Source organism: Piliocolobus tephrosceles, chromosome 8 (genome assembly GCF_002776525.5).
Source record: "Piliocolobus tephrosceles isolate RC106 chromosome 8, ASM277652v3, whole genome shotgun sequence".
NCBI lineage: Eukaryota > Metazoa > Chordata > Mammalia > Primates > Cercopithecidae > Piliocolobus > Piliocolobus tephrosceles.
In genome coordinates, this window is record NC_045441.1 from 94,376,059 (window position 1) to 94,400,117 (window position 24,059).

At 39.0% G+C, this 24,059-nt stretch overlaps 1 protein-coding gene and 1 pseudogene across 1 annotated transcript in view; one reads left to right on the plus strand and one right to left on the minus strand.

Moving 5' to 3' along the window:
- MAGI2 (membrane associated guanylate kinase, WW and PDZ domain containing 2) overlaps positions 1-24,059 on the plus strand; it is a 1,516,313-nt gene that overhangs the window by 1,417,715 nt on the left and 74,539 nt on the right. The window lies entirely within an intron of this gene.
- Positions 20,198-20,667, minus strand: LOC116418893 (annotated as a pseudogene).

Below are 24,059 nucleotides of genomic sequence, written 5' to 3' on the forward strand. Positions count from 1 at the left end.
GTCAGGACCCTCAGCTATAGGTCTGTTGGAGATTGCTTGAGGTCCACTCCAGACCCTGTTTGCCTGGGTATCAGCAGCAGAGGTTGCAGAAGATAGAATATTGCTGAACAGCGAGTGCACCTGTCTGATTCTTGCTTTGGAAGCTTCCTCTCAGGGGTGTACTCCACCCTGGGAGGTGTGGGGTGTCAGACTGCCCCTAGTGGGGGATGTCTCCCAGTTAGGCTACTCAGGGGTCAGTGACCCACTTGAGCAGGCAGACTGCCCCTTCTCAGATCTCAACCTCCGTGTTGGGAGATCCACTGCTCTCTTCAAAGCTGTCAGACAGAGTCGTTCGCGTCTGGACAGGCCTCTGCTGCTTTAGCTGAGCCCTGTCCCCAGAGGCGGAGTCTACAGAGACAGGCAGGTTTCCTTGAGCTGCTGTGAGCTCCACCCATTTCGAGCTTCCCAGCGGCTTTATTTACCTACTTAAGCCTCAGCAATGGCGGGCGCCCCTCCCCCAGCCTCGCTGCTGCCTTGCGGTTAGATTGTCGCAGACTGCTGTGTTAGCAAGGAGGGAGGCTCCGTGGGCGTGGGACCCTCCCGGCCAGGTGTGGGATATAATCTCCGGTGTGCCAGTGTTACAGCGCAGTATTGGGGTGGGAGTTACCCGATTTTCCAGGTGTTGTGTGTCTCAGTTCCCCTGGCTAGGAAAAGGGACTCCCTTCCCCCTCGCGCTTCCCAGGTGAGGCGATGCCTCGCCCTGCTTCAGCTCTCCCTGGTCAGGCTGCAGCAGCTGACCCGCACGGATTGTCCGGCACTCCCGAGTGAGGTGACCCCAGTACCTCAGTTGAAAATGCAGAAATCACCGGTCTTCTGTGTCGCTCGCGCTGGGAGATGGAAACTGAAGCTGTTCCTATTCGGCCATCTTGCTCCGCCCCTATCAATTTTTTTTTAAATAGAAATGGGGCCTCACAATGTTGCCCAGACTGGTCTTAAACCCCTGAGGTCAAGCAATCCTCCTGCCTTGGCCTCCCAAAGTGCTGGGATTACAGGCATCAGCCACCACGCCCAGCCTGAAGAGCTATCAGCTTTTACTTTGTATGTTTTGAGGGCATGTTTTTTGATACTCAGGTATTTACTTTATTTTCCAAGTGAATCAAATCCTTCTCATTATGTAGTGACCTACTGTATCTCTTGTCAATGCTTTTTGCTTTGAAGTTGGTTTTGCCTGATATTATTATAAGCATGCTAGTTTTCTTTGGTATGTCTCTTTTATCCTTTCACTTTTAACCATTCTGTGTCTTTATACTGCATGTGTTTCTCTGGCCTATTAACCTGGATTTTTTATATTGTAACAATGTATTTCACCATGGTCATTTCAGCCCGTTTACATTAATTTTATTCACTTATATTTTTATTGAATTCTATCATTTTTGTTCTTTTCCTATTAGTTTCACTTTTTCTGTCTTACCCTTTTTATTTTTCCAACCCTCTTTTGAATTGTTCTTTGGGGTTCCAGTTCATGCCAGGATCTCCTATTAGACTTTCCATTTGTAGCCCCTAAGCTGATTTTCTATCGTTATCGCCCAGTCATCAAAATGGAAACTCAAGGTGCCCAGGAATCAGTAGTTATTTTCTGGGTAAAAGCTGCCTTTGGTACTTGTTTACCTTCCAGGACTCTTATTCTCACTTTGCTTTTGACATCAGAGGATTCTTTACTTTCTTCCCTATTCAGCAATGGTAAGGTTAGGGAATCTAATCCACCATATTGCTAGAAACAAGTTAGTAACATTTACCTTTAACAACCAAGTTACGGTAGCTACAACCACTTCCAGCTTTAGAGCTGGCAGTTGCCCCCTCTCACAGTGTGTCCACAGACAAGCCCCAGAGGATGCCTCCCGTGTGCCCACGGCATTCATTCTGTAGCACACGTCCTTATCTTCCTCTCCAACTCCAGTCCCCACTTGTGTGAGTCCCCTGCCCACAAAGTCACTAATGAGTTCTTGCCACTGCCACATAGTCCTGCCTGAGAACACACTCCACAGTCAAGGGACTGGCACTGTGATCCCTAAGGCTCCCTCCTGCACTTCTGGGTCCTGGGCACAGAAAAGCATGGTCCCCTCCACCCTGCCACACACTGTCACCTCAGCACTGCAGAATCCCATTTTATCTTCCACAGGACCCAGGTGGCTTGTCTGGGCCATAAATGTGCAGGCCTGCCTGGCTGGAGGCTTTGCCTGGACTGGGGAGGAGCCTCTCCATATCTTGCTCGTATCCTGCCATTGGGATTGAATGGCATGGCATACAGTCTTGAAATAATATGGTCTTGAGTTCAGAGAAACAAAGCATTGAGGCTGATTCCCTTAACAAAGACTGTCACGTGGGCACAGAATTTCCCAGTGGGCAAAAGTTGGGTAAAACAGCGATATATACCCATTGGTGAGTTTATCTGTTTGAGGCCTCCAGTCATTGGTGCACAATTTACATCTACTTCATTTATTTCAATCACCTAAGATACTTTCACTGATCACCTCTCTTAAGCTTACTCAATTTCTTCCTTGTCCTAAAGACTTGCTTGGAGGAAAATTCTTACCTGTCATAGTGACTTTCTTGTCAGTTTGTTTTCCTCCCTCGTAAGGAAATAACAAGGTAGTAAAAAGAACAGGCGCCTGACAGACATATTCAAATACTGGCACAACAACTCACTGGCTGTCTAGCTCTGACCTGAACAAGTTACCCTGTCAGGGGCTCACAGCTGCTCTATAGCCTTGATCAAATACCAGGTCCTCTCTGGGCAGCTTCAGGGGCCCACACTAGGAGGGTTGGGAGGAGGCAGGAGTCCTCCTGAGCAGCAGGATCAGTTGAGTCAACTCTAGCAATTAGTGGAATGACAGCTTGTCCTCGTATCCTGCAAGTCATTTCACAGAGAATCAATTTTACTGATCTAATCAATGGGAATCATATTTTCCAGGAAAGGTAAGGTGCCTAGTTCAATATTTCTGAAATTTCCCCTATTCTTCCATTCTCTTCTTCTCCCCAAGGCCTGTGCTTTTATTTATTAAAATACAGGCATGCATCTCTTGATGACAGGGATATATTCTGAGAAATGCATTATTAAGTGATTTTGTCCTGCAAACATCAAAGAAATACACTTACAAAAACCTAGATAGTACAGCCTCCTACACACCAGGTTACAGCTCCTACACACCAACCTATAGCTCCTAGACTACAAACCTGGACAGCATGTTATTACACTGAATACTGTAGGCAATTTTAACACAGTAGTATTTGTGTATCTTAACATATCTAAACATAGAAAGGGTACAGTAAAAATATCATATTATAATATTATGGGACTACCATCATATATGCAGTCCATTGTTGATCAAAACATCATTATGTGGTGCACAACTGTACTCACTACTCAGCACAGAAGTACAGAGAGCATCTTTTAAGTAAGTATATCAGGAGGCTACAAAAGCTTTTAAATACAAATCAACTTGTATTTGCCTCCCCTCAGTCTGCTAGACAAGGTGGTTACTTTTCAAAACACTCATCTGATCTATCTGCTTACTGTTTAAAACCCTTCAGTGGCACCCCATGTTCTTTCAGGGTAAAGATCAGATCCTCATCACAAGGCTGCCAGGCCCTGCATGTTCTACCCCAGTCCCCCTCCCAGGTCATCTCACACAGCTCCTCCATCCCTTGCTCTGTTATCCCACCAACCAGTTTCTCTCCCCATGCCTCTTCCTGCCCATGGGGCTTTTGCAATGTTGCTCCCTCTTCCCAAAAGGCTCTTCCCCCTGCCGTCCCCCCCATTCCCCTGGGTAAGTCCTCCTCATCCTTCACATCCCAGTTCAAGCATCACTTCCTCAGAGAAGACTCTGTGTTTTCCAGTCGGGTCTCATCCACCTGTCATTGGCTCTCCCAGCAACAGGCACATCTTCTTCGTAGCATTTGTCACAGTGATAATTTTACATATTTGTGTCTGATCACTTTATGAAGTCTGGCTCTCCAGAGCATAAGCTCTGCAAGAGCAGGAACCATGTTGCTTTCGGCTCCCCACAGCGCTCAGCACCCCAGGGCCCAGCGCTGTGCACATGGGGCACTCAGTAAATACTGACTGCCAAACACATATGTGAACAGAAGTGTGCAGTTGTGTTTTCCAACTCTGCACATTCACTAGCTGTGCTTATCACGTCCATGGCCACAAAGATACCCGATGAACCAGGACATGGGATCTTACAGGTAACTGACTATATGAATATATGTGGCAATTCAGTCTAACTCACAGTCAGCTTTTTTTGGATCACCGTCCGTTTGGATACATCTAATTAAGATTTTGCAGAATCAGTGACGTTGTATATGCAAAATCCTATTGTGCCTAGCATTAAGAAATGCCTTTAGTCTTAAACTAAATGACATTCCAAGACTTGTTTTCCTTATGTGTAAACTGTCTCTCACCAGACGTGGATGACAAGGAAAGAATGGAAATAAAGTAAAATAAGGTCAAACAGTAAATAATGAAGACCTTCAAGAGCACGGGGTATGCAAAACATGACAGAATAAAAGTTACAAAACAGGTGTGCTGGAGCCTCGTAGAAAAGGTACACAGGAGAGCAGTGCAATCTCAATGATGTGAAAGCCAGAGCTTAGCAGAATATACCAACCCCGCAGAGCTAACCCCCAGCAGGTCAGTGCGGACAAATGAGCTAAGGAAGTTGATGAAATCAAAAGCATGAGAGAAGAGAGATAACAAGTACACAAGAGGGAAATAAAGAAGCCTGTCTAGAGAAATAAAGCAATTGTATGGGCTCAGGTAGATCATTTCGAGGGCCCTGCATTGCAAAGATCGTCCACCCGATGTTTTATCACGTCTGGGTGCTGAAATTCGGCCAACCCTGAAAGCTCATCTCTCCATACAGCGTGCCTCTTTACAAGCCATCCAGAAGACCATTTCATGCAGATGCCCAGTTGTCTCTCAGCCATCACTCTTAATCATCCTTCAGATTGTCTGCAAATGTGAGTTCTTTCCCCTTTCTTGTCTGGCCCTGCTCCATGCCTTTTATGAAGGAAGAGAAAAACCTCTCACAGTGATCAAATCCATTACCTTTTTCTTTTCAGAGTCCGACCTATGAGCACTGTGTTAAACGAGTTACATGAGCTACTTGCAGCAATGAGGGAGAGCGTGGTGTTGATTAGAGAAGAGAGCCGTGGGGCGCTCCATTGTCAATTATTCAGGGGCTCATTACCTCACCTGAGGAGGACTCCATTTCTCTGCTGTTTCTTCTTCTAGTGGATGCCCAACTTTGAACCATTTCAAAAGCATCTTCCCATGAGGGCTAGTTAAAGGTTTGGTAAGGAATCAAAGGGTTGAGATTGCATCTTGGCATGGAAAGACATAGAAAGGAATTGAATACATTAGAAATGTGAGGAGAGTCTTTGATTTTAATTTTTCATGGTGGGGGGTGGTGCCTATGGAAAAGAATGAGAAAGTTTACAAACCACTGCTGTGATCTGAAAAATACACTTTACTCGCCTCTTCAATGAGAAGACTTGTATCATTTTCTCTTTTAAACTTAACCATAATTTTTCTGTCTTTGCCCAAGAATAAACTGCAATTTCTTCCCTCTTCATTTTCACAAAGCAGTGTTGATGCAAATTTGCTCTCTGCCTGCAATTCTTTGTCATTCCTTCTCTCCCCCAGACCTAAACCTTCTGGAAGATGAGCAGGGGAGTCACTCAGTTTGCCCAGTTACCTTCTACTTTCCATTTTCATCAGAAAATGGGTGTGAAATGCACCTTGATCATGATTCACACAGGATTTGGTTTGCATGGCAGAGCGACTCAGAAGCTATGGAGAGCTGGGTACTCTCTTCTTAAATGTGAATATCAAGCCATTCACGTTTCTTCTTTGGGGTGCCCAGAAGTGTTCTCCTGATTGGCAGTCACCATCGTCAGACCCTGTCCCCTTCTTTCCCTGTGACTGCTTCCTAGCTCTGGCCGTGTTGAACTCAGAGATGGCATTGCTCCTGGCTGTGGAACATTGCTGCTTCCTTCTCCAGGTTGAAAGATCTGACTCCTGCATGGGTCAACTTGACAAGATACTTCTTTTTTAATAAATACAAGTAGAGATCATACCAAGGGAGAATTGAGTACTTCTCCATATGGGGATCACCCCTGCTGGGTCCCATATAAAACAGCACAATTCCCAAGGCAGGTTTATGTCTCATTATTTGGTCAAGCGTGGTGCAGGGAAGAGGCAGGGACTGACATGCCTCGTAAAGACCTAGCCTGAATTTCCAACTGCCTGTTGGATGTTCAGGGCATTCATTTTTCATTTCAGACCAGCCACAAGTTGTTGTTATGCCATCTTACTGCCATCTTAGTGTCTCATGTCTTTGTGTAATTATCTGCCCGAAGGATGAATATACCCCAGGTCTTTAGGATGATATCAGCTGAATCAGTCTCTTGTGGAAGAAAAAGACTCTTCAACCTAGTAGCATGACTGTGCTTGTGTAGGAGACCTTGGGAGAAGAATGAAAGTCCAGAAAGGGAAGTTAAGGGCAGGCGTAAGTAAGCAAAAAGACAGATTAATGAATATTGGAAAGAGTTTGTTTTCAAATACTGCCTTCCTTGCTTTAGAAAGGGAAGGGCCAGGAAAACTGGGAAATGTACTTCTATCAGGGAATCAGGAATTGGAGAACAGGGAATTGGGGGCAAGCTCCTGAGTCAGTGCTCACAATTAACTACTTAACTTGGGAGCGTGCTCAGTCCTGAGCAGGGCCTGGCCTGAAATAAGCCAGTACACCTTGCTTCAGTCTGTGTCTTTCTGGAAATGGGCACAAACATTTAGGAAATACAAATCAGGTCTCAAATTATTCATTCTTTCATTTCATTCCATTGCCACTGCCACAATACAGACCCTTGTCTTTGCTATCCTGAACTGTTCCAGTAACTAGATGGGTCCCACTTGCCTCAAATTTCTCCTATTCATGCTTCCTACAACTACCAAAATTGTATTTCTAAATCACAGGTGTAATTAAACCACTTGTTTCCTCAAAAGTCTTCAACAGCCTGCCTTTGCTTGCAGGATAAGATCCAAATTGGTTCACAAGTTTTTTTGTTTTGTTTTGTTTTGAGACAGAGTCTTGCAATGTCTCCCAGGCTAGAGTGCAGTGTCGCCATCTCAGCTCACTGCAACCTCTGCTTCCCGGGGTCAAGCAATTCTCCTGCCTCAGTCTCCCAAGTAGCTGGGACTACAGGCATGTGCCACCATGCCCAGCTAATTTTGTGTATTTTTAGTAGAGATGGGGTTTCACCGTTTTAGCCAGGATCGTCCCGATCTTCTGACCTCGTGATCCACCCACCTTGTCCTCCCAAAGTGCTGGGATTACAGGCGTGAGCCACCGGATTTTCTTTAAAAGGCCTTCTACAGCCTGGCCCAATGCCATTTTCCATCCTTGTATGCTACTCTATTCCTCCAATTTATACTCCAACCATTGCTGTTTCCAGGACACACAATGCCATTTCACACTTTTATGTCTTTCCTCATCCTATTCTTCCAGGTGGAAGCTCCTCTCTGTCTGTTTCTATCCTTAAAACCCTCCTCATGTTTCAAGAACCAGTTCTGACTACACCACGAAGACTTCACTGATCCCTGCCTCTCATCTCCCACTCCCACCTCCTTTCAGATGAAGTACTCCCTCATCAGCACTCCAATCGCACACTGTTTGCTATATCTTTATTATGAAATACATGAAAGTAGAAAAGAGATTATAGAATATATATATACAGCTTAAACAACAGTAGTAAATAAATGCCCATGCAGTCATTAACCACCTTAACAAATAGAACAATGTGTCTCCTCCCTCCCACCTCCTTATCTCCCAGAAGTTACTCTTCTGAATTTTGATTATCATTCCTTTGCTTTTCCTCATAGTTTATCATATATGGCTATATCCCTCAATAATATATTGCTTAGCTTTACATTTTTTAAACTTTATAGACATTGTTTATATTCCCTTGATTTTTTTAGCTCAACATTGTGAAATTTACTGGCCTTAATGTGTATTACTATAGTGTATTCATTTTCACTGCTGAATAGTTTCCTATTACGTAAATACTAAAGTAACCATTTTCTTGTTGATGGTCATTAGGGTCTTTTCCAGTTTTTTACTGTTAAAAACATTACTGCTACAGACATTCTTCTAAAGCTCTCCTGATACACACGTGCAAGATTTTCTCTCAAGTATATCCCTGAGAACAGATTTGATAGGTCCTGTGGTCTGAGCAACTTCAAATTTGCAATATAATGCAAGGAAATTTTCCAAAGTGTTTGTAGCATATTGTATGCTTCTATGTGCAGGATATGAGTCCTTGTTGCTTTATATCCTTGTCATCATTTGATATAAAATTGATATTACATTTCTATTATTATGCTGGAAATGAAATACATAATCATATATCATTATGGTTTTAATTTTCTTTCTAGTTAGTAATGAACATCTTTTCATATGTTTGAATCATTCATTCTCCTCTTCTGTGATATGCGTGTTGCCTCTTTGCCACTTTTCTATTGTTACTGTTGTATTTTCCTTTGTTTATTTTTTATTTTTGTTATGGGTACATTATAGGTGCATATATTTATGGGATACTCATGATTTTTTGATACAGGCATACGATATGTAATAATCACATCAGGGCAATTAGGGTATCAATCACTCCAAGAATTTATCATTTCTTTGCATCAGAAACATTTCAATTCCACTTATACTTTTAAAAATACAATAAATTATTGTTGACTATAGTCACCCTGTTGTGCTATCAAATACTAGATCTTCATCATTCTATCTAACTATATTTTTGTATCCATTAACCATCCCCAGTTGTCCCCCTTCTGCCTGCTTCCCTTCCCAGTCTGTGGTAATCATCATTCTAATCTCTCTCTATATGAGTTCAATTGCTTTAATTTTTAGCTTCTACATATGAGTAATAACATGAAAAATTTGTTTTTCTGTGCCTGGCTTATTTCACTTAACATAATTTCCTCCAGTTCCATTCTTGTTGCAAACAACAGGATTTTATTCCTTTTCTTGTAGCTGAATAGTATTCCATTCTGTATATGTACCACATTTTCTTTATTCATCCATTGATGAATACTTAAGGTTGATGCCAAATCTTTGCTATTGTGAATACCGCTGTAATAAGCAAGAGGGGACAGATATCTCTTAAAATATACTGATTTCCTTTCTTTTGAGTACCTAACAGCAGGATTTCTGGATCATATAGTTCTACTTTCAGGGGTTTTCTTGAGGAACCTCCACATGGTTCTTGGCAGTGGTTATACTAATTTACATTCCCACTGACGGTGTACAAGGGTTCCCCTATCTCCCCATCCTTATTAGCATTTGTTACTGCCTATCTTTTGGATAAAAGCCATTTAACTGGGGTGAGATGATATCTCATTATAGGTTTGATTTGCATTTCTCTGATGATTAATGATGTTGAGCATTTTTTTTCACATACCTGTTGGCCATTTGTATGTATTTTATTTTTAGAAATATCTATTCAGATATTTTGCCCATTTTTAATAGGATTATTTTACTTTCTCCTATTGAGTTGTCTGAGTTCCATATATATTCTGGTTATTAATCCCTTGTCAGGTAGATAGTTTGTAGATATTTTCTCCCATTCTGTGGGTTGTCTCTTCACTCTCTTGATAGTTTTCTTTTTGTGCAGAAACTTTTTAACTTGATGTGATCCCATTTGTCTATATTTACTTTGGTCATCTGTGCTTTTGAAGTATTACTCAAGAAATCTTTGCCCAGACCAATGTCTTGTAGAGTTTCCCCAACTAGTTTTAGTAGTTTCATAGTTTCAGGTCTTAAATTTAAGTCTTTAGTCAATTTTGATTTGATTTTTGTATATGGCAAAAGATAAGGGTCTAGTTTCATTCTTCTTCATATGGATATCCAGTTTTCCCAGCAACATTTTTGAGGAGACTGTCCTTTCCCCAATGTATGTTCTTGGCACCTTTCTTGAAATGAATTCACTGTGGATATGTGGATTTATTTCTGGGCTCTCTATTCTGTTCCTTTGGTCTATGTGTCTATTTTTATGCCAGTACCATGCTGTTTTGGTTACTATAGCTCTGTAGCATAATTTGAATAATGTGACCCCTGTAGTTTTATTCTTTTCGTTCAGGATGGCTTTTGCCTATTCTAGGTCTTTTGTGATTCAATATAAATATGGAATTTTTTCCCTATTTTTCTGAAGAATGTCATTGGTATTTTGATAGGGATTGCATTGAATCTGTAGGTTGCTTTGAATAGTATGGACATTCTAACTATATTAATTCTTCCAATCCATGAACATAAAACATTGTGTGTGTGTGTCCTCTTCAATTTCTTTCATCTATGTTTTACAGTTTTCATTGTAGAGATCTTTCACTTCTTTGTTTAAGTTTATTTCTAGGCATTTTATTTTATTTGAAGCTTTTGTAAATGGGATTACTTTCTTGGTTTCTTTTACAGATGGAAACTTTTTAGCAGCCTCAATGTCATTATTTGTTACTGGTCTATTCAGGATATTTATTTCTCCATGGTTCAATCTGGGTAAATTATGGATGTCTAGGAATTTATCCATTTCTTCTAGGTTTTCCAGTTTACTGATACATAGTTATTCATAGTAATCTCTAATAATCCTTTAAATTTCTGTGGTATCAGTAGTCATGTCTCCTTTTTCATCTCTGATTTTATTTATTTGGGTCTTCTCTGTTTCTTAGTATTGATTTTGTTTATCTTTTCAAAAAACCAACCTTTCATTTTGTTGATCTTTTGTATCCTTTTTTTGGTTTCAATTTTATCTATTTCTGCTCTGATCTTTATTATTTCCTTTCTTCTACTAATTTTGGATTTGATTTTTGTCATGCTTTTCTAATTCTTTAAGATTCTTTGTAAGGTTGTTTATTTTGAAGTTTTTCTACTTTTTTGATGCAGGCACTTATTACTATAAACTTTCCTCTTAATATTGCTTTTGCTGTACCTTACAGGTTTTAGAATATTGTGTTTCCATTTTCATTGTTTCAAGACATTTTTTAATTTTCTTATTAATTTTTGTATTTACCCACTGGTCATTCAGGAGCATATTGTTTAATTTCCATGCATTTGTATTGTTTCCAAAGTTCCTCTTGCTACTGACTTCCAGTTTTATTCTACTACGGTATGAGAAGACACTTGATATAATTTCAATTTGTTTGATTTTTTTAAGACTTGTTTTATGGCCTAACATATGGTCTATTCTTGAGAATGATCCATGTGCTGAAGAGAAGGATGTGTGTTCTGCAGCTGTCAGATGAAGTCTTCTGTAAATATCTGTTATGTCCATTTGGTCTAAAGTACAGATTAAGTTCAGTGTTTCTTTGTTGATTTTCTGTCTGGATGATCTGTCCATTGCTGAAAGCAGAGTGTTGAGATTTCCAGCTGCTGTTATATTGGGATCAGTCTCTCTCTCTCTCTCTCTGTATGTATGTGTGTGTGTGTATATAAGTGTGTGTGTATGTATATATATATGTGTATATATATGTATATATATATATATACACATACACACACACACATATCTACTCAAAAGGACAATAGAGAACTTCCCAAACCTAGAGGAAGATATCAATATATCTATATATAAAAATATATATGTAATATTATATATGTCAACATATACCTAATGTGTGTGTGTATATATACACACACATGTATAGATATTTGCTTTATATCTGGATGCTTCAGTGTTGGGTACATATATAATTGTTATATTGACTTGCTGAATTGACTCCGTTTTCAATATCTAATTACCTTTGTCTCTTCTTACAATTTTTGTCTTGAAATCTATTTTTGTCTAATATAAATATAGCTATTCCTATTCTTTTTTGTTTTCATTTTCATGGAATATCTTTTATTCATTCCTTTAATTTTAGTCTATGTGTATCTTTATAGGTAAATTGAGTTTCTTATGAGCAGCATACAGTTGGGTCTTTTTTTAATCTGTTAAAACACTCCGTCTTTTGATTGGAGGGTTTAGTCAATTTACAGTCAATGTTATTATTGATAGGTGGGAACTCACTACTGCCATTTTCTAATTTGTTTTCTGGTTGTTTTGTGGTCCTCTTTCTTTTTTGTTTCCTGTCTTCATTTGTGTAAAAGCGTTTTTCTCTGGCAGTTATGTTTTAATTTTTTGCTTTTTATTGTTTTTTTTTTTTTTTTTTTTTACCTATTATAGGTTTTTAAATGTAAGGTTATCATGGGTTTTGCACATAACATCTTATAACCAATTATTTTAAACTGATGACAACTTAATTCTGATTACAAAAAAAGCAAGGATAAAAAGTATAAAAACTCTAAACTTTAACTCCATCACCGCAACTTTTTAACTTTTCGTTGTTTCTATTTCTATCTCTTTACTACCTATCTCTTAAAAAGTTATTGTAGTTACTTTTGATAGGTTTGTCTTTTAATCTTCCTACTCAATATTTGAGTGGTTTTTGTTTTTTCTCTTACTGCTTTTAGGATCTTTTCTTTTTCCTTGACCTTTGGGAGCTTACTGATTAACTGCTTGAGGTAGTTTTCTTTGGGTTACATCTGCTTGTTGTTCTATGACCTTCTTGTGCATCAATGTTAGTATCTTCCTCTAGGTTTGGGAAGTTCTGTGTTATTATCCTTTTGAATAAACTTTTTACCTCTCTCTCTCTCTACCTCCTCTTTAAGGCCAATAACTTAGATTTGCCCTTTTGAGGTGATTTTCTAGATCTTGTAGGTATACTTCATTCTTTTTTGTTCTTTTCTTTCTCCTCTGTCTGTGTATTTTCCTGTAGCCTCTCTTCAAGCTCACCAATTCTTTCTTTTTAATCAATTCTGCTCTCGAAAGACATACATTTTTCAGTTTGTCAGTTGAATTTTTCATCTCCAGAATTTCTCCTTGGTTTTTTATTTCGATCTCTTTGTTAAATTTATCTGACAGGATTTTGAATTCCTTCTGTGTTATCTTGAAGTTCATTGAGTTTCCTGAATAGCTATTTTGAATTCTTACTCTGAATGGTCACATATCTCTGCACTCAGGGATTGGTCAGTGGTTCCTTATTTATTTTGTTCAGTGAGGTCATGTTTTCCTGGATATTCTTAATGCTTGTGGATGTTTGTCAATGTCTAGGCATTGAAGAGTTGGGTATTTATTTTTCAACTTCACAGCCAGGCCCGGTTTGTACTTGTCCTTCTCAAGCAGGCTTTCCAGGTATTCAAAGAGAATTGAGTGTTGTGATTGAAGTCTTTGATCACTACAGCTACATCTGCACTAGGGGAGGGGGGATGCCCCAAGCCCAGTAATGTCATGAGTCTTAAACACTCATAGCACCTTGTGGGGTTGATTAAGATCTGAGAGGATTTCCTGGAGTACCAGACAGAGTCTCTTGTTCTCTTCCCTTACTTTCCCCCAAACAGAAGGAGACCCTTTCTCCATGCTGGGCTGCCTGGACTTGGGGGAAAGTAAGATTGCCAGCAAAATGAAAATGCCTCCACAGCTAGGATGGTACTGGGTCATACCTGAATTCAGCACAGTACTAGGTCTCACACCCAAGGCCCTCAGTGACTACTCCCTTGCTACGGCTGATGTTTATTTGAGACCCAGTGGCAATTTAGTCGGCAGGTGGTGAATCCTGCCAGAACTGCATCCTTCATTTCAGGGCAGCAGGTTCCCTTCTGGCCCAGGATGGGTCTGGAAATGCCACCTAGGAACTAGGGTCCAGAATCAGGGGCTTCAGGAATTTGTTTGGTGATTTATTTTATTGTGGCTGAGCTGGTACCCAAGTTGCAAGACAGAGTCCTCTTTACTCTTCCCTCTCCTTTTTGTAACAGGGAGTCTCCCCAAGCTGTCCTGCCTAGAGTTAGGGGAGAAGTAATACAAGTGCTCCCTTGGCCATCAGAGCTGGTGTCTCACTGGGTTGTACGCACCTCAGATCCGCTGGCTCCAAGCCCAGTGCAGCACCCAGGACTTGCCCAAGTACTGCAATCCTTGTGGCATGACTGCCTTTTCAGTTCACTCAGGACCCCGGGCCACATTAGTCAGCCAGTGGTGGGGCTAGGCACAACTCAGGTTCCTGCAGCTGGTGCAGAGGATTCCCCTCTGGCCAGCGATCATCTAAATGCTCCCTCTGTGGGCACTGGCAGAATTGTGGCCTGTGTTGTGTTCCACAGTGTCAGGGCAGCACTGAGTTCCATGGCAAGGCCACACTCACTTCACTGTCCTCTCCCGAGCACACAGATTCTGCTGATGGGGCTGGGGTTGGAGTCGGCTTCAAGATTGTTTTTTCCGCCCTTTTCAGTGACTCTTTCCTTGATGTGATGTTAAAACCAGGCGCTATGATCTCTCGCCTGGTTTTTTGTTCTTATGAACGTGCTTTCTTGCTTGGATAGTTGTTGAATTTGGTGTTCCTGAGCAGGGGAACGACCACTGGAGAGTTCCATTCAGCCACCTTGCTCTGCCTTCCCTTTGTTGATTTTTATACATGCTGGATATTGAATTTGTATTGGTTATATGTGTTGCAAATCTTTTCCCAGTTTGTGGAAGCTCTTTTTCTCTTCTTTTTGATGCCTTTTGATGAAATCAAATTCATATGATCAAATATGTCAATATTCTGTGTTTTTCCATTTTTTTGCTTTAAGAGATTTTCTTACATATTTTTTTCTAAAAGTTTTAAACATGGACCTTTCATATTTAAATGTGTAATCCATCGGGCATTGCATTTTGTAAATAATGTGAAGTAGAGACATCCTAAAACCTGTTTAACCACAGCATTTACTTTATTCTAGTTTATAGTAAAAGTTAATGTTAGATTGTAAGTACCTTGATATGCATTATTGCATCATAATCATCTCTGTATCCTCTACTGTCTTAGCACAACACTTTCACCTAGTAGGTCCTTGGGAGGACTTTCTGAATTGGTTCAAATGCCAGACCTCACAGCCATTAGACACCTCACAATGCCCCCTCCTTACACTGCACTTTGGACAACACTAGGAAGATAGCACTGCAGCAAGGAGCATAACGGCTTCTTTCTCCATCTTGCTGAGCAGCCCCTCTCCGAATCCTGTCCTTTTCAGAAGTTCTTATGAGCTGCTCCCCTGCTCCATTCCTCACAAGCACAGCCAGGGAACAGGACTCCTAGATATCAGGGGCATTAGTAATGGCCAGCCACTTTGTTTTGTTTTGGTCCCCAGTAATTACACCTCCCAGGAGTATTGTAGGAAGCCCACGAAAGGCCCCACCAGAGCAGAGCTGATCCCAGACTGTGTTCAGGTAATCCAGCGTGGCTCAGATATCACAAATCATGGAGAGGTATGTGTTGTGTTTTGGAGTGCCAGTTTTCTTACCCATAGATTGCCAGCAAAATGAAAATGCCAGTGGATTCACTTTGCTTTTCAACTACTAGAGTGAGTTAAAACAGTACTAAATACAAGTATAAAGTTCTTTTCTGATTCATGCAAGCATGAAAGGGAAATATTTCAATTCATAGCCTAGATAAATTCATGTGTACTGTACTTTTTCCATGCTTTCAATTCTGAGTAATTGAATATGTATTTATTCATTACATACCAGAATAAACATTTCTAGAATATGCAGACAAACACTGTGAGGCATTGTGGGAGGCAAAGTAGCATACGGGAAAGAGCCTGGGTTTGGGCAGATCTCAACTTAGTCACTTACTAGCCGGGTAACCTCAGCTTCCTCATCACAAGAGAGGTCAATGCATACCTACCTTGCAGAGTTTTTGTAATAATTAAACAAGGTAATTAATATAAGTGCCCAACACTGCCTCATGTGTTCTAGGGCATTAATAAATTATTGCAAGTATGATCATGATGAAAAAGAGAGGGAGGTATAGGAAGGATCATTAATTATGATGAAATGACTCAATCCCTACTCTTTGGAAGTATATACTTCATGTCTGTATAGATCAATAACTCAGAAACAAGGCTGACTACACATGAGAACTATAATTATCATAACCATATTTTCAAAACCAAAAATTAAAATCTGATCTGAGAAGTAAATGAATGTAAGAGCATATTAGGATCTAGTATCAAAAATTGGGATTGTCCCAGAATATCGAAGGTATGCAGTCCCTATAGCTGTAACAGAAGCACTGATCATCTGCAGTGAGGAAGATCAATTTTGTCCTGAGGAGATTCCTTAAAGGAGGTGAAATTTAAATGGGATTTTAATGGGACTTCAACAGGTAGATATGAGGAAAGAGAGGAGGAATTCCAGATAGAAGAAGGAGTCTCATAGAACAGGACAGAAGACATGGCCCTATCCCCCAGGTGCCTTTTTATCATATGGCAAAGATTATAGATAATCCTCAGGACCCCCGCGTAGGTATGGAAGCAGGAAGGTAAGATGGAAGTAAAATCAGCAGAACGCTGCATACCACCTCACACCCACAACCCTGTTTCAGACAAAGCAGCTCTGCTCTTATGTATTATGTATTGCCTTTCTCAAGTAAAGTTTCATTTATAAAAGGCTTTCCACGCTTAATGAAAGGTAAAAAGTAATATTGTTAGGTAGTATGCTTTGCCTTGCCTTGTTTTCCATAACTAATCTATGTAGCCCTTTTGAGGAGCCTAAGATGACTTTTGCTTTGCTTACTTATCTTGCAAAATTGTGTGAGTGCTACCAGGGACAGAGCCCAACGGTACTTTGGGATGTCACTTGGGTCTGGGACTGCCTTTTTGTGGGGGAAAGGGGGAAGTTTAAGATAATTTTATTAAATGTTTTCCAGCTTTATTGAGGTATGACTGACAAATAGAACATCATATATATTTAAGGGACACATTGTGATATTTCAATATACATGTGCCTTGGGCAATGATTTCCACAATCAAACTAATTCACATACCCATCATCCAACAGAGTTATCATTAATTTTTTTTTTTTTTTTTTTTTTGGTGGTAAGAACATTTAAGATCTACTCTCGCTGGGTGCGGTGGCTCACACCTGTAATCCCAGCACTTTGGGAGGCTGAGGCGGGTAGATCACAAGGTCAGTAGATTGAGACCATCCTGGCTAACACAGTGAAACCCTGTCTCTACTAAAAATACAAAAAATTAGCCAGGCGTGGAGGTGGGCACCTGTAATCCCAGCTACTCGGGAGGCTGAGACAGGAGAATGGCGTGAACCTGGGAGGTGGAGCTTGCAGTGAGCCGAGATCGCACCACTGCACTCCAGCTTGGGAGGCACAGCGAGACTCCGTCTCAAAAAAAATAAAAAGAAAAAAGAAAAAAATAAAAGATCTACTCTCTTAGCAAATTTCAAGTATGTAATACAGTATTAACCATAGTTACCATGCTGTATATTAGACCTCTAGAACTTGTTCATCTTACAACTGCAAGTTTGTACCCTTTGACCATTACCTCCCCTTTTCCCACATTCCCAACCCCTGACAACCACCATTTTACTGTTTCTCTAAGTTTCACTTTTTAAGGTTCAACATATAAGTGGTATCATGCAATATTTGTCTTTCTGTGTCTGGCTTATTTCACTTAGCATAAGATCCTCCAAGTTTATTCACATTGTCACAAATGTCAGGATTTCCTTTTTTTTAAAAAAATCTGAGTTAGATTCATATACATATATATATATATATTCCATTTTTCTTTATTCATCTGTTGATATATACTTAGGTTGTTTCCCTTGGCTATTGTGAATATGGTGCAATGAACACGGACATACACAGATTTCTTCAAGATTCTGATTTCATTTCCTTCAGATATATAACCAGAAATAGGATTACTACTTTAGTAATCTATAGATGAAAAGAAATTTGTAAAAATTCCATTTACAATAGCATCAGAAAGATTAAAATACTTTAAAAAAAAGTAATCAAGGAGGTGAATGATCCATATACTGAAAACTATACAACACTGATGGAAGAAATTGAAAGAGACACAAATAAAGGAAATGATATCCTGTGTTCATGGATTGGAAGAGTAAATATTGTTAAAATTTATTCTACCCAAATGATCCACAAATTTAATGTAATCCATATCAAAATTCCAACGGCATTTTTCACAAAAATAGAAAAAGAAAACCCCAGAATTTGTGTAGAACTCTTTGACCTCAAACCGCCAAAGCAATCTTAAGAATGAAAAGCAAGCTGGAGACATAACATATAGATTACTAATGACATTGTTAATGTATAAAAATGCAACTGATTTTTATATGCTAATTGTGTATCTTGGAACTTTACTGAATTCACTTATTAGTTCTGACAGTTTTTCTGGTAAATTCTTTAGTATTTTCTATTTAAAAGATTATGTCATCTGCAAACAGAGACAATTTTGCTTCTTCCTTTCCAGTCTGTATGCCTCAGCATAATGAAACCAACATATAACAAGCACACAGCTAACATCATACCCAAACTTTGTTTTAAAGAGGTGGCCCTTGGCTGGGTGCAGTAGCTCACACCTTTAGTCTCAGCACTTTGGGAGGCCGAGGTACAAGGACCACTTGAGCCCAGGAGTTTGAGACCAGCCTGATCAACATAGTGAGCCCCCATCTCTACAAGAAAAATTTAAAAAGTTAGCTGGGTGCAGTGGCATATGCCTGTGGTCCCAGCTACTTGGGAGGCTTAGGTGGGAGAATCACTTGAGCCCAGGAGGTCAAGGCTGCAGTCAGCATGTTTGCACAACTGCACTCCAGCCTGGGTGACAGAGTGAGATCCTGTCTCAAAAAGAAAAAAAGAAGTGGCCCAAGGAGGATGTGGAGCAAGCGTAACTCGGCCTTGAATGTGGGGTTGTATAATTCAGATTGTGCTTCAGATCCTTTTGTGGGGAAAAAGCAGCCCTCCTGACATGTCAAGTAGGAGTTGGGATGGTGACACTGAATAGTAGATATTGGACACTCTGAGAGGAGCACCAGTGGGGACCAATACAAAGAGATATATGATAGGCTCACAGGTAGGCCCTAGAAGGATATACTGAACAGTCAGGCTCCTTTGGAAACAGGTATGTCTCATATCTGAGCTCCCACATGAAGGTGAATTAGAGGCCTCTAGTGAAAATAACAACTCAGATGTATACTCTGGGAAATTACACAGAATATTGTCATCCATTGTAAGAAGAGTGTAAGAATCAGTGACTCACGTTTTAAACTGTTGATTGTTTCTATTCCCACTCCTTTATGGGAATTCTCACTCCTTTTAAATTGACCACACTATTATCATTGGCACATTAAGTGTCCTGGAATGAAATGAATACATGTAAAATTTCCATTTATCTCCCAAGTACCCAAGTGGCAATAAATCTTACACTGAGAAAAGGCAAATTGGAAAATAGAAATGCACTGGAAATGTCCAAGAGAACATGGCAATAGTTAAAACAATGCCACAAGGAAGTATATCATAGCTTTCTGTGCTAACAAAGGTATTGTTTCTTGGCGCACCTAGGAGAATTATGGAATAAGAGCTTGGGGAACCTCATATTTTACACAATTTTATGTAGATCATTATAAAAATACATGGCATTATACAGTTCTTCTATTAGGTAAAAAAGCCTTATCTATAGTGATGTATTACTGTTTTCAAATCTGTGTTGGGAATATCCAAATTTGAAAAGGAATAGAGTAGTTTTAAAAAGCTCCCTATTTAATTTGATGCATACTCAAAACTCACTTTTGAATAGACTGGAATAGGCAATTGGGCATTAAACAGAACACTATTGTAAAATGTATAATTTAAGGGAAAAAATTTAATCATTTATAACTCAGTTGTTTCCTAAATATTTCACTAAAGAAAATGTCAAGATGATTAAAAAATTTCACTTTGATTTATATGATTAATTCTTTGAGAAAAATGCTTTTCATTTTCTAAAGAAGACCTCTTAAACATCTATGGATTAACTTCTAATAAAACCTTTGTCTGCAAATTACAATTAAAATATTTGAGTTACGAATTGATACTTAATGCATTTCATGAAACTCTACAAGTGAAATAGAGAGATAAAGCATAAGTATTGTGCTTAAACTGAAATGCTGATCATTATTCACTGGATGTAACCAAAGACTTTGGAAATCATTTGTTTTTTCTTTGTTTTTGTTTTTGTTTTTTTGTTGTTGTTGAAAAGATATATATATATAGATATATATTTAGAATTAGGCAGCTGGACTCAGTTTAGATGATCCCAATTTTGTTGGCAACATCCAAAGCACCTTAATCAGGAGCCAGTCGAACATATGCCTTTTTCTCTCCATCAGGCCGAATCAGGGTGTTGACCTTGGCCACATCAATGTCATAGAGCTTCTTCACAGCCTGTTTAATCTGGTGCTTGTTGGCTTTAACATCCACAATGAACACAAGTGTGTTGTTGTCTTCTATCTTCTTCATGGCCGACTCAGTGGTCAGTGGAAACTTGATGATAGCATAGTGGTCAAGCTTGTTTCTCCTGGGGGCGCTCTTCCGAGGATATTTGGGCTGCCTCCGGAGTCGCAGTGTCTTGGGCCGCCGGAAGGTGGGTGACGTGCGGATCTTCTTTTTTTGTGGCTGTGGACACCTTTTAACATTGCCTTCTTGGCCTTTCAAGCCTTCGCTGTGGCTTCGGCTTTAAGAGGGGCAGGAGCTTCCTTCTTCACTTTCGGCGTCATCTTGTGAAAAGCTGGAAATCATTTGTATTTGAAAATGAGGATAAAGAATGCTATCCAGAACATAAAAAAAAAAAAACTCTATGAATTAAAAACAAGAAAGGCAGCCCAATGGGAAAAAATTGGCAAAGTACTTAAGGAAGAATTTATGAATGAAGAAATCCAAATGGCTAATAAATATCTGAAAACATACTATCAGGAAAATGCAAATTAAAGCAGTAAGATAGCACTTTATATCCATCAAATTGGCAAAAGTTTAAAGTCTGGCAACTCCAAACGTTGGCAAGGATGCGGAGAACTGGAAACTTACTACGGTCACTACTGGAAATTGGTGTAAATTGATGTAGCAACTTTGGAAAATACTTTGGCAACATCAAATAAATTTCAGGATGCACATATACTCTACAAATCAGCAACTCCACTACTATGTATATAGATCTCATTTTTGCTAATATACACGAGCATACATTGTCAGCAATGTTTATTGCAGCATGATTTTTTAATTGTAAATATTAAAGGGAAAATCCTAAACGTACATCAATAGAATAAAAAAACTGTAGAATATTTATATAATGGAGAATTATATAATAGTGAAAATGAACTGTGTCCTCTATATGAACAGATATCTTCTATATTCTCTAAACTGCAATAACATAATGTTGAGTCAAAAAACAAGTTGCAGAATCACATATGTAATGCTATTAATGTAAAGTTTTAAAACTTGAAATATTGAAACATTCCTTATGGATATGTACATATGCAGTGAAAATCATAAAACCTGGAACCAGAAAGACACCCATCAACTACAGAATAGCAGTTACCTTTGTGAGGAGAGGAATAAAGTCAGAAAGCATGCAAGGGGCTCCAAGTCTATCCTGAAGACTTTTTCATGCAAAACAGTTTGAACTAAATCTCTCATAATATTAACTGAATTAAAATATGGTTGGTGAGTGCAAAGATGGGTGTTTTATTATTCTCAACTCTGTAATATTTTTAAATATTATATAATTTTAATAATGCATGAATATTACATAATTTTAATAAATTTACATAATTTTAATAACACATGAAATTTTTCATCATAGATTTATAAATCTGAGAAGGGTTCTTTAAAAAGTCATGTGAGCTACATACACCCTACCCACAGATCTATTAGGACACAAGTCAGCAAAGACAAGTAGTTGCCTTTCCTAAATTTAAAGCTCTAGACTGGGGATTGGCAAACTTTTTATTTTTTTACCTTTTATTTTAGGTTTGGGCATACATGTGAAGATTTGTTATGTAAGTAAAGATGTGTTATGGGAGTTTGTTGTACAGATTATTTCATCACCCAGGAATTAAGCCCAGTACCCAATAGTTATCTTTTCTGCTCCTCTCCCTCCTCCCACCCTCCACCCTCAAGTAGACCCCAGTGTCTGTTGTTCCCTTATTTGTATTCATGAGTTCTCATCATTTAGCTCCCACTATAAGTGAAAATATGCAGTATTTGGATTTCTGTTCCCATATTAGTTTGCTAAGGATAATAGCATCCAGCTCCATCCATGTTCCCACAAAAGACATGATCTCATTCTTTTTTATGGCTGCATGGTATTCCATGGTTATATGTACCACATTTTCTTTATCAGATCTGTCAATGATGGGCATTTAGGTTGATTCTATGTCTTTGCTATTGTAAATAGTGCTGCAATGTCCATTCACATGCATGTGTCTTTATGATAGGATGACTTATATTCCTCTGAGTATATACCCAGTAATGGGATTGCTGGGTCAAATGGTAGCTCTGTTTTTAGCTCTTTGAGGAATCACCATACAACTTTCCACAATGGTTGAACTAATTTATACTTCCACCAATAGTTTAAAAGTTTTCCCTTTCTCCAAACCTCACCAGCATCTGTTGGTTTTTGACTTTTTAGTAATAGCCATTCTGACTGGTTTGAGATGGTATCTCATTGTGGTTTTGATTTGCATTTCTCTAATGATCAGTGATATTGAGGTTTTCTTTCATATGTTCTTGGGCACATGTGTGTCTTCTTTTGCAGCATGTCTGTTCTTGTTGTTTGCCCACTTTTTAATGGGGTTGTTTGTTCTCTGGTAAAGTTAAGTTCCTTATAGATGCTGGATATTAGACCTTTATGAGATACACAGTTGGCAAATATTTTCTCCCATTCTGTAGGTTATCTGTTTACTCTGTTTATAGTTTCTTTTTCCACGCATAAGCTCTTATGTTTAATTAGATCCCATTTGTCAATTTTTGCTTTGGGGCAAACTTTTTCTATAAAGGGACAAATAATTCACATTTGGGTTTTGGGAACATGCAGTCTCTCATGTAACTACTCAGCTCTGCTGCAGTAATAGTACAAAAGAAGCTGTAGGCTGTGTGTAAGTAAATAAACATGGCTGTGTTCCAATAAAATGCTACTTAAAAGAGAAAAAAAAAAAAAAACACAAGCACTGGGCTGGATTTGACCTATGGGTCACAGTTTACCAACCCCTACTCTTAACTCAGAGATGCATACATTAACTCCAATATTAACTCTCAATAAAGAAGACAACTGCAATTATTAGAGTTTTATATGGTCAGCTGTAAGGTGAGTTTGAAAGTTTCCTACTGAATAAGTTTTAATGTAACTAACATTTATTGAAAACTTACCATGTGTCAGGCACTGTGCAAAGTTTACCTGCATATCACTGTGATCTTCTCAACAACCTTATGAGATGGACACCACCATAATTCCCATTTTCAGATGAGAAAACAGATTTGCAGAGGTTAAATGACTTGTCTAACATCTCTAAGTTAATAAGTGGTATTAGTCATAAAGTGCAAACCAAGGGCTCCTGATTCCACCAGAGCCCGTGCTCTTAATAACATTGCTACCATTGCCACATTATCTTCCTCCACAGTGTCCTTCATACCTTCACAATGTAAGTTATCCTGTATAAACAATAACAACTAAAAAATCAAAACATACTGTCAGAATAGAACCTAGCATATTAGGTTTTAAGAATAAACATATGTTATACAAATTAGTCAGTAACCTTTTGTAAAATTTGGCTAATAAGGACTTAAAGAAGAAATGAAAATGAAGTCACTTTTCCATTTTCTAGAGTAAGAATGAGTAATTAAAATTAACAGATAATCCACAAGCTTTATCTAGTTCCCTATTTTTATTCTGTTATTTCTCTCCATGTGGTATAATAATATAAGTTCCCAGCCTAGATCTTTCCAGTTATCTAGGAAATTATGACTCAGGCCAGAGCCAAAGATAAAGACTAAGTTCTTCACATTTTATTTAGAGAGTCACCAATAGTGAGGCCAGCCACCTCCTTGTGGTGGCTGTTGGGAGCTTGGGATAACAGTTTGTAAAGCATTAACCATCCCTTCTCTCCATCCCACC